This window comes from Saccostrea cucullata, unplaced genomic scaffold, assembly GCF_032062105.1.
Source record: "Saccostrea cucullata isolate Sc308-1 unplaced genomic scaffold, CSIRO_AGI_Scuc_v1 ctg6267, whole genome shotgun sequence".
Taxonomy (NCBI): domain Eukaryota; kingdom Metazoa; phylum Mollusca; class Bivalvia; order Ostreida; family Ostreidae; genus Saccostrea; species Saccostrea cuccullata.
This window is the reverse complement of record NW_026928712.1, coordinates 11229-20118: the sequence shown is the minus strand read 5'-3', so window position 1 is coordinate 20118 and position 8890 is coordinate 11229.

The window sequence follows — 8890 nt, the reverse complement described above, 5'->3', positions numbered from 1 at the left end:
CCACAATGTTAGAATCGGGTACTTTTTGACCTCGATAACTGATTTCTCCGTCTTTATTCCAAGTCAAGACGTTGGTTTTCTTTAAATGATTTAATAATAATTCAGCTTTCCTTTGCATGGGTTTATTCACACTTTGAATGATTTGTTGATCGATCTCGGGGTCTGGAGCTGCTGCTGCTGCTGCGGGGGCTGGGGCTGCTGGTGCTGCTGGGGCTAAGGGTGCAGGGGTTTTTTTGGTAGTCGTTGGCTCTCTCGCTTGTTGTAAATAATTCCTATACCGATGAAGTTCTTGACCGTATAAAGCCACTTTTTCTTCTGGGGTTAAATCTTCACGTCTGGTAATCTGGTCCAATTCTTGACCTATACTCAGAGTAGATTGAAATTCCGGAGGTTTGGGGAGTTTTCCTTTGAGTTCATTCAACAGAACTTCAGGTACTAACACCATTTTACGACTCATTTTAGGAGGTTCAAAAGTAAAGGAGCAGCTGCTGAGATTAAAAAAGGAAAAAAACCACCTTTCTGCTTGACTAATAAAGCTCTTCGTCTCTGGACAGATTGAGGTCGAATCAGTCTCCTTAAGATGTGTTTCTTAGGAGCTAGTTTTCGTTTCTGAGCCGAATTGAGAGGTAACACCCCTTTTAATAGGTTGTAGACGATCTCACAAATTTTCAAAATACAATCTCCAGAACAATGTTTTAAAATCCCCGTTTTTAAAGACGAGGAATAGTGAGGGTCTGATAACACTCTTAAAAGAGGGGCATGCGCTCTTAATCGCGTACAACATCCCTTTTTCTTCTTGGCCATCTTTGAAAACAATGAAGAGAAGTCTCTCATGTCACTCCCTTTTATAGTGTCTCTCTTAAGGAGGGGCATATCCTCCGTGTTTGTCGCTCTCGTGTTTATCTCTCGCTTTCTCCCTGACATAAATTTTTCCACAATATCGACATTTATATCTCAGGCCTTTAGGTAGTTGAGGGGTGGAGGCCGTCAAGGGTTGAAAACGTGTGATTTTAGGGACATGAATGGGAACTTTAATTCCAGGGGTAAAGGAGGAGGGAATGCCCACATTCACTCGAGGAAACACTTCTAAATCGCTGGCTCTTTGACTGCCTATGGGTCCCATAGCACGATCCATTCTCAGTTCTGCTTGTTTCTTGAGCAATTCTCCTATGGTCTTTTGTCTTTGTTCCTTATAATACTGATTGATTTCGTTTTTCAGACTTTCGGGCATGGCTTTACGTTGAGCTAGAGTTTGAGGAGCAGATTTTCGCCTTTTCGCTGTTTTCTTGGGTGGGGCTTTTTTCTTCTTGGGAGGGGCTTTTCTCTTCTTCTTTTTTCTGCTCTTTTGAGCTGCTCCTCCGACACGGACCATCCAATCCGGAAACACTCTTTGTTTCTTATTATCGACTCTTACCACTACACTCTTTAAACGACGAACCCGCCGTTTTTTAGGACTATTCCATTTAAATAAATGTCGAATGATGACTCCACCTAGAAATCCAGCACCTCCGCGTTTTAAAATAGCTGTTTTTCTGTCTTGATCACTGGCCGATTGATCGGCAATGATCTTTAAATCTTGACGATGATTATTAATAAACTTTTGGGTCTGTTTATTGATAGGTAAGACCCCTTTCATTAAATTGCGAGCTCCCATGGCAAACCAATTCAATAAGGCTTTACGCCCTAATTCGATTAAATGGGCTCGCTTCGCGGGATCTCGTTCCCGCTGTAAACGTCGTAAGGTTCTCACTAATTTACTCTTGGCTGATGGAGCCATGATGAGATTGAAATGAACAATGACTCAGAAGAGTGTGAAACACTTTTATTTATACTCTTGAGGCATGTGTACAGTCAACATTTCAAACATTCGACTTCTCAATCGGTATTGGTCTGGGGTCTGGGGACTCAAGTCCACGAGAAGATATCCGTGAGGTATCTGGGTGGCTTCTTGATAAGCAGACATCAAATGAGGTAAAGCTAGCTGACGACTCAACACACTGATCTGAGATTTGTCTCTGGGATTTTTGAATAAGACTAAATAATGAGCATTCAAACTAATGGTGCGATGAGAAGCAGCTCGATCAAATAAATTCTGAGTGATGTAAATCACACTGGTATTCCGATGATGCGCTTTACGGGTAAACCAATCCACAATAGATTCGATGGCTTTTCCTCCCATCATGTCGTCAAAAATGAGTAAATGGGGCACACTCAAATTGGCTACTAATTTCTCGTCGTCTTCTGGAATATTTCGGATGAAAGATACTTTATCTTTTAAAGAAGTGTAAGCGGGTTGCCATTCCCGATAACACCAGACGATTTTTTCGGGCCTGGGGGTGATCCAGTCTAGATTGTTCACTAATGTCTTGACGAATTCTGTTTTGCCCGATTTCGAGGGTCCAGCAACCACCATGGTAAATTCGTGTTTCAATTGAAAAGAAGGGAGGGGTGTCTCCTCGGAATACATGTTGATCAATGAAGGAAAAGTTGGGTTCAGGGTCTTATTTATAGTTAACACAGAAATAGGCGTTTGGACTGTTGAATCTCGCCTCGACAGATGGGGCAAAACTGAAAGGAAGGAGCACACAAAGCACAGCAGCATACGTGTCCGCAAGGTAGAAAAACGATTTGTAATTCCTCGTCTAAACAAATGTGACATTTTCCTCGAGCCTGGACGTCTGGTTCTGGGTTCAGTAGAGGTTTGATCTCAGGTAAAGGTTTATATCCCTGCTGATCTAAACCCGCAATAAACACATTCATCACCCATCCTCGTCCCTTATACAGATTGATGTAAGGACAATTGGGGTTCCAATAAGCATGTTCTACACAAGGATCGTCCTCGGGATCCCAATTACTAAAAATCATTCCACAATGAAAACAGGTAGCGCTATCTTTCACTCCCCTGTAGTAAAACCCGGCTCGAGCTAGGTCTGGTATTTTTCCTAAGAGAGGTTCTGGCCATCCCTGCTCAAAAGTAGCTTCTCTCTTTGAGAGCCGAGCATACTGGGGATAACGCATGGGTTGATCTAGCAATTTCTCAGTCATGACTGAACTTTTGATTTGTATTGCTCCCCTTTTTATAGGAAGAAGAAAAACAAAAACACATAAAAAAAAATCAATTCAATTTTTTTTCTGGGGCCTTGGGGCCAAAAAAATGCAATCTTCAAAAACATATTAACATATCAATAACCATGTGTAGGATTGTAATCAGCAATGAGTCCTAGAAAAATATTGTTCTAAATGTAAATTTTATGAAAATGCAATCTCTTCTTCTCTGCTCCTGGGTATAATAAGTCATAGCTGCCTCTACAATTTCATACTTTTTCTCTAATGGTTTGTTCAAGCCCATATCACGAGTCTCTCTGGATTTTTACATATTGGGATAAGGGACTGTTTTTTCTTTCTTCCTTTGAGTCATCAAATATCAAATTTACGGCACTTCCGGTTTTCAAACAGCGGGTCTCTCCTTTGAGCATTTTTTCTAAAGTCTAGATAGCTTGGTTTAGTGTAAAATTCATCGAAAAGGGTACTTCCTTTCCCCCGTTCAAATGAAAATAAAATGCTGAAATGTTGCACAATACATGGGGAGATAATTATGTGTACTGTAATTTTTTTTTCCAGTTAAACTGATTTAGTTTCCTATAATGTTAACTTTGATCTTTGATTCCTGTTTTCCTTTAAAAGGCCAAATATATACAGGCCTGTATATAATTTGTATCAGCCAGCATTGAAAAAATTTTCTCAATACATGTCTGTTCCAATGTGATCTTTTTAGAACAATGTCTACACATTCACCTAACACATATTAAAAAATGAAGATATATTGAAAGACTTTTAAAGAATTGGATCAACATCACAAAATTTATATAACTGGCCCATACTGGCAGATGATGAAATAAGCGTTCTACTTTCCTATTTGTAAGCATTATGTGTCCAACATTACTGTGTTCTCCTTCGTATTTAGGTTCATAACCCTTCTCCTTCCCGATGTTTAAGAGTTTTAGAATGGATTTCTTACATGAATCAATGATCTAAGTTTTGCAATCCTAATTCCACGTCATCAGAATAGCACCAGAGCTGAATCTTTCGATAACACTGATTATCCCTGCCAATGAACTATGTTCTTTGACTTTTGAAGTTTTCAAAGGGTTTCAAAGCTACTAATGTTTATTTTATATAGTAAAACTTTGTTTTATTTTTGTTGCTTTATTAGTGGGTATTATCTCAAAACAGTTGATGTAAGAATATTTTTGCACGTAACTTTAAAATGGCGACTATGTTGAACACATCATTGCCAGTAGTAGAGATAACCCGGCTTTAAACTAATGTTTTAATGACAGAAAGGGGCCTCTTTCAAAATAGTAATTTCAAGGCTCTCTTTTTCCAACTTCTTGACATGAAAATAAATTAATGCTTCCTGCCCTTTGATAAAATGGTGAACTTTTGAATTTATTTCTTCGCTAAAAGTCATGATAAGGTCCTTATTTTTGTAATAACAAACAAACAAACATATCAACATATCAATAACCATCAGGTAAAGTGTTATAAGAGGGTAACAATTGTCTCTTATCATATACAATTCTATATTTCTCTAATGGTTTGTTCACGAGCTCATGATCACGAGTCCTCTGGATTTTGTCGGGATAAGGGACTGTGACTTCCTCTATTTCTCCCTTAAGCATTTTTTCTAAAGTCTCTGGGCACACGATCTGGGAGGTACGATGGTTGAGAGTGATTCCTTTGACTTTATGAACTTCGGTTCCTTTGGCCGTCCGGTAAGCATAATTTTTAGGGCCTGCCGACAAGAATTTGATGATGTGATCCCCGTCTAATTCGTCGGTCCATTCTCCTAAACTATTACCCAAAGTAGGATTAAAGGCTCCTTCCCGATGTTGGTAAATGATACTGTCCGTATCGAAATAAAGGACCCGATCTCCTAAAGGTTGTAAAGTCTCGTAGAGGTGTAAGCGGGCATGCGCGGTAGTAAAACAAGCCAGGACCACGTTTCCAAAGGGACATTCTTCGACGAATTCCTGTTTGTCTTGATAATTCACTAGCATCTTGTCTTCATTGGGGTTCTCTTTATTGACTAAGAGTTGCACGCCCTTGATGTCGAGAGTCGAATCTTGTAAGAGTTGTTGTAATTCCTCTTCTTCGTCCAAGTATCTGGTTTTGGGTAATAACAAGCGTTGAGCAAATTTTCCCCACAGACAATTTAAAAAGAGTTTAGCAATGGTTCTTCTCACTGGATTCTTCTCGATACTGAGAATGTCCATTCGGATGCCTGTTTTGTCGAAGACTTTATATATGTAATCTTGTTCTTGTTCTGAGGTCTTACAGTCGGGGGGAAATCCGGAGGCTTCCTGTTTGATCTTGAGGAAGGTATCGATGTAAGATCTGAATAACTCTTGACTGCTTTCTTTAAAATGCCATACTTCGTAGATTCGATCTAAGGTATATCCCATGTCTAGGGCTTTATGTAATTCGGTCGTCACCCAAGTACCCGTGAGACTACGTTCCCGGTCGGTGTGTGGACATCGATCTTGAGACGTAGAGTCCTGTCGTTCGGCACACGTGCGACATAAGGGAAATAATAACTTGCCTCCCGTCCGATAAGGTAATACGGGGTGATAGAGGTCTCGGGGAGGTAAGACCCGACAGTGAATGAGACCGAAATAACTTCTCACGTCCTGGAACTCGTCTGTGATGATCTCGGGATGCCCTACGGGAAATGGTCTGTGTTTCAACACGTAAGGGTATAGGGAACAAACGTCCACGTATCTCATGTCCCCTTCCTCACAATATAATCGGGTGGCATTGGTCCGACCTCCGTACAGGGCTTCTCGAGGTTTCAAAGGATCCGGAATGTCCAGGTTTCCTACAAATTGCTGTAAACTCTCATCTTTTTGCACTTGCTGATCGAAATCGTGCTCCCAGATACCACGGACGGTATACCCCATGTTTTCTAAATCGCCAGTCCTTCTGAGGGTTTCTTCGTGTAATTGCTGGTAAGTAAATTGGGTCCTATGAGGATGAGTTTCGGTCTGTAAACTGGGATAGCAGGTGGGGCATCCGTGCCAATAGCACCCGTAAAATTCGTAGACGGTGCGAGTCGCTTCCTGGTATCCGTCGACGGTATAATTTCCGATCTGGACTTCGCCCCCGTTTCTGGCATGTTGTATGTGACATCCAGTCTGTTGACTCATCCAGGTGAGCCACCGACAGGCTTTAGCCGAATATTGTCGTGCCGGTTGATACCCGAGGTTCGGAATGATGGCTATGGTGTCTTCAGGCATGAATTGTCGACGGTAGGCTAAATTAGCAGCATTGGCAAAAGTGATGGATTCCTGGAAAGGGTCCACATTGACCAAACTCTTGAGGGTGGCTCTAAACTGTGCACAGCATCGGCGTAAAATGTCGACGTCCGAGATGCAATACTCTACAAACTCTTTCTGGAAATCAAACACTTTCCCCCTCTGTTGGTCGTACCATTCAAAAAAAGCCCGTCGTCCACTGATAGACATTTCGTCCGGTTTGTAGAAAGCTGCCGGTGGATAAGGTCCTACGTAATTCTGGTTCTGTTCCGTATTAAAAAAGTGGGGGAAATAGCCTTTCTTCAATTCGTCGAATCCGAAAGCGGAGGGCATCTTGGCTAATGCAAACGGTAAGAAACTATACGAGTCGATGAATTTCAGTCCGCATATTTCCATGTACAAGATCTTACTGCCGGTCATGATGACGTTAGGTTTCAGGCAAGAGGAATGCACCAGGTGATTCAAAATGAACTGTCCGTCGTAGCCTTTGAAGTTATGGGCGATGATAATGGCCTCGTCGTGTACTAAAGTGGAATTCTTAGTACCTGTAGTGGGTTGTAATAACCAGTCCATGAACTTCTTTAAGGTGTCTGGTCCTTGAAATAGGTGCTGACGGGGTCCCATGTGTTGACAATGAGGACAGGGTTGGTCTATGGGTAAGTGACTGCAATGTTGACAGACGCGGTGTGCCACACACAGATTAGGGATGTGAATGCCGGTTTCCTGAGTGCATTCGAAATCGAAATAGATGTAAAACTCTAAGGTCCCTTTCCCCTTCTTCTTCTTCTTGGGCTTCTGTTGTACGTAGCACTGATGATCGGTATCGACGATTTTCTTACAGATCTTACACTGTTTCTGTCCTCCGCACTTGTGATGAGGGAATAATTTCTTAGGTATCCAAGACTGACACTTCTCGCATTGTTCCATTAAATTGCAGACAGTAGTGGTGGTCTTCTTACTATGGGGTTTTAAATGATTTTCGTAGCAGGTCCTGTTCTTAAACATTCCATGGCATTCCTGGCATTTAATCTTGATCCCTTCATCGGGACAATTAGGGTGATGTCCTAAACAAAAGGTACAGCGATGAGGGCATTTGGAGCGATGGTCTGTGACATTCCTGTACCCCACGTCGCAATGATCACAGTAATATTGGTTCCCCGTTACTCCCGGCATGGATATGATGGCATCGTAATGATGGTCGTCTAACAATATGTTCAAACAAGTTCCGTCTCCCCAGCCTTTGAAGATGCGCTCTAAGGTGAGTTTAGTCGAATTAGACTTGAACTGAAATATTTTCAGTCGATACTGGGGAGCTAACACCTGTTGTAATTTCGTCCACTCTGCATATCCACAAGCTTGAGTGATATCACACTCGGCCTGTTCCATGAGGGCTATGGCTTGGTTCCTCTGGTCATTGGCTCTTACATCTCCTTTCCGCATACGAAGCCATTGTTTTTCCCATTCGGGGTCTGGATGTTCGGGTTTTTGACTGTGTAATCGAGTCACGACGATGGCTCTAGCTAAACAAAATTTATCCCAGGGATTGACGATCCGAACGATGGATTGCTTATTGTTCTTAAAAGTCTCCTTATTCACTTGTAGATGTTTGGTTTTCTGGCCACCACTTCCCTCGGGATACTTGACCCGAAACATATCAAATTCCATGCCCCCGTCGCCCAGTTTGAACTCCTTTCTGGATTGTTGCACACGTTCTATTTTGTCTAAAATGACGTCCTCGTTAAAATCTTTACATTGAGTAAACTCGTACCAAATCTCTGATTCCAGAGATTTGTGGCGTATGTTCAGGCGGAGGTAATCGTTAGGATTACACTGCATTTTCGATTTGAAAGTTTGTAACATGTGTCTGAATAATCGCCGAACAAATCCTCTGTTTTCTTCCTCTGGAAACTCCTTAAAAATCACAGTGTAAAAATCCTCTTGAGCTTTAAATTTTTTAGAGCGCACCCTTCCATTTACTGTGACTCGATAATACTGGGATATGGCCTTGGGTTTGGGTGGTGAATGAATAGGTAACTTTGACCCCTCATGCGCCCTAGTCCTTTGCTGTTGCTGTCGTTGTTTTTCTAGTTGAGCTCTTCTCTGTAATAGTCTGGCATTTCTTTTCCGAAGCTTTAATTCTCGCTCTTTATTTTCATCAAGAATTTGATTTAATTCTCTTTCCCGTAATTGTCGTTGTCGTTGTAGTTGTTGTTGTCGTTGTTGTTCTAATTGAGCTCTTCTCTGTAATATTTTAGCATTTTTTTCCCGGAGCTTTAACTCTTGCTCTCTTTTCTCATAAAGAATTCGTTCTAATTCTCTTTCCCTTTTTTTCCATTCTAATAATCGCTGAGCATGTAACTGTTTTTCTCTAGTAGAATCCATGACCCCCCCCCCCCCCCCACGCAGGGAGCTGGATCTGACTGTAGAATGAGCCGAAAGTAGGAGAAAAGCCGTATTTATACAGTGGATGACGTCACAATGCATAGGTAAGCATATTTTTTGCACACGGCACACCTTACAGATGATGCAACAGGTATAAAAAAGATGATGCAATAAGTATTAAAAAGATGATGCAA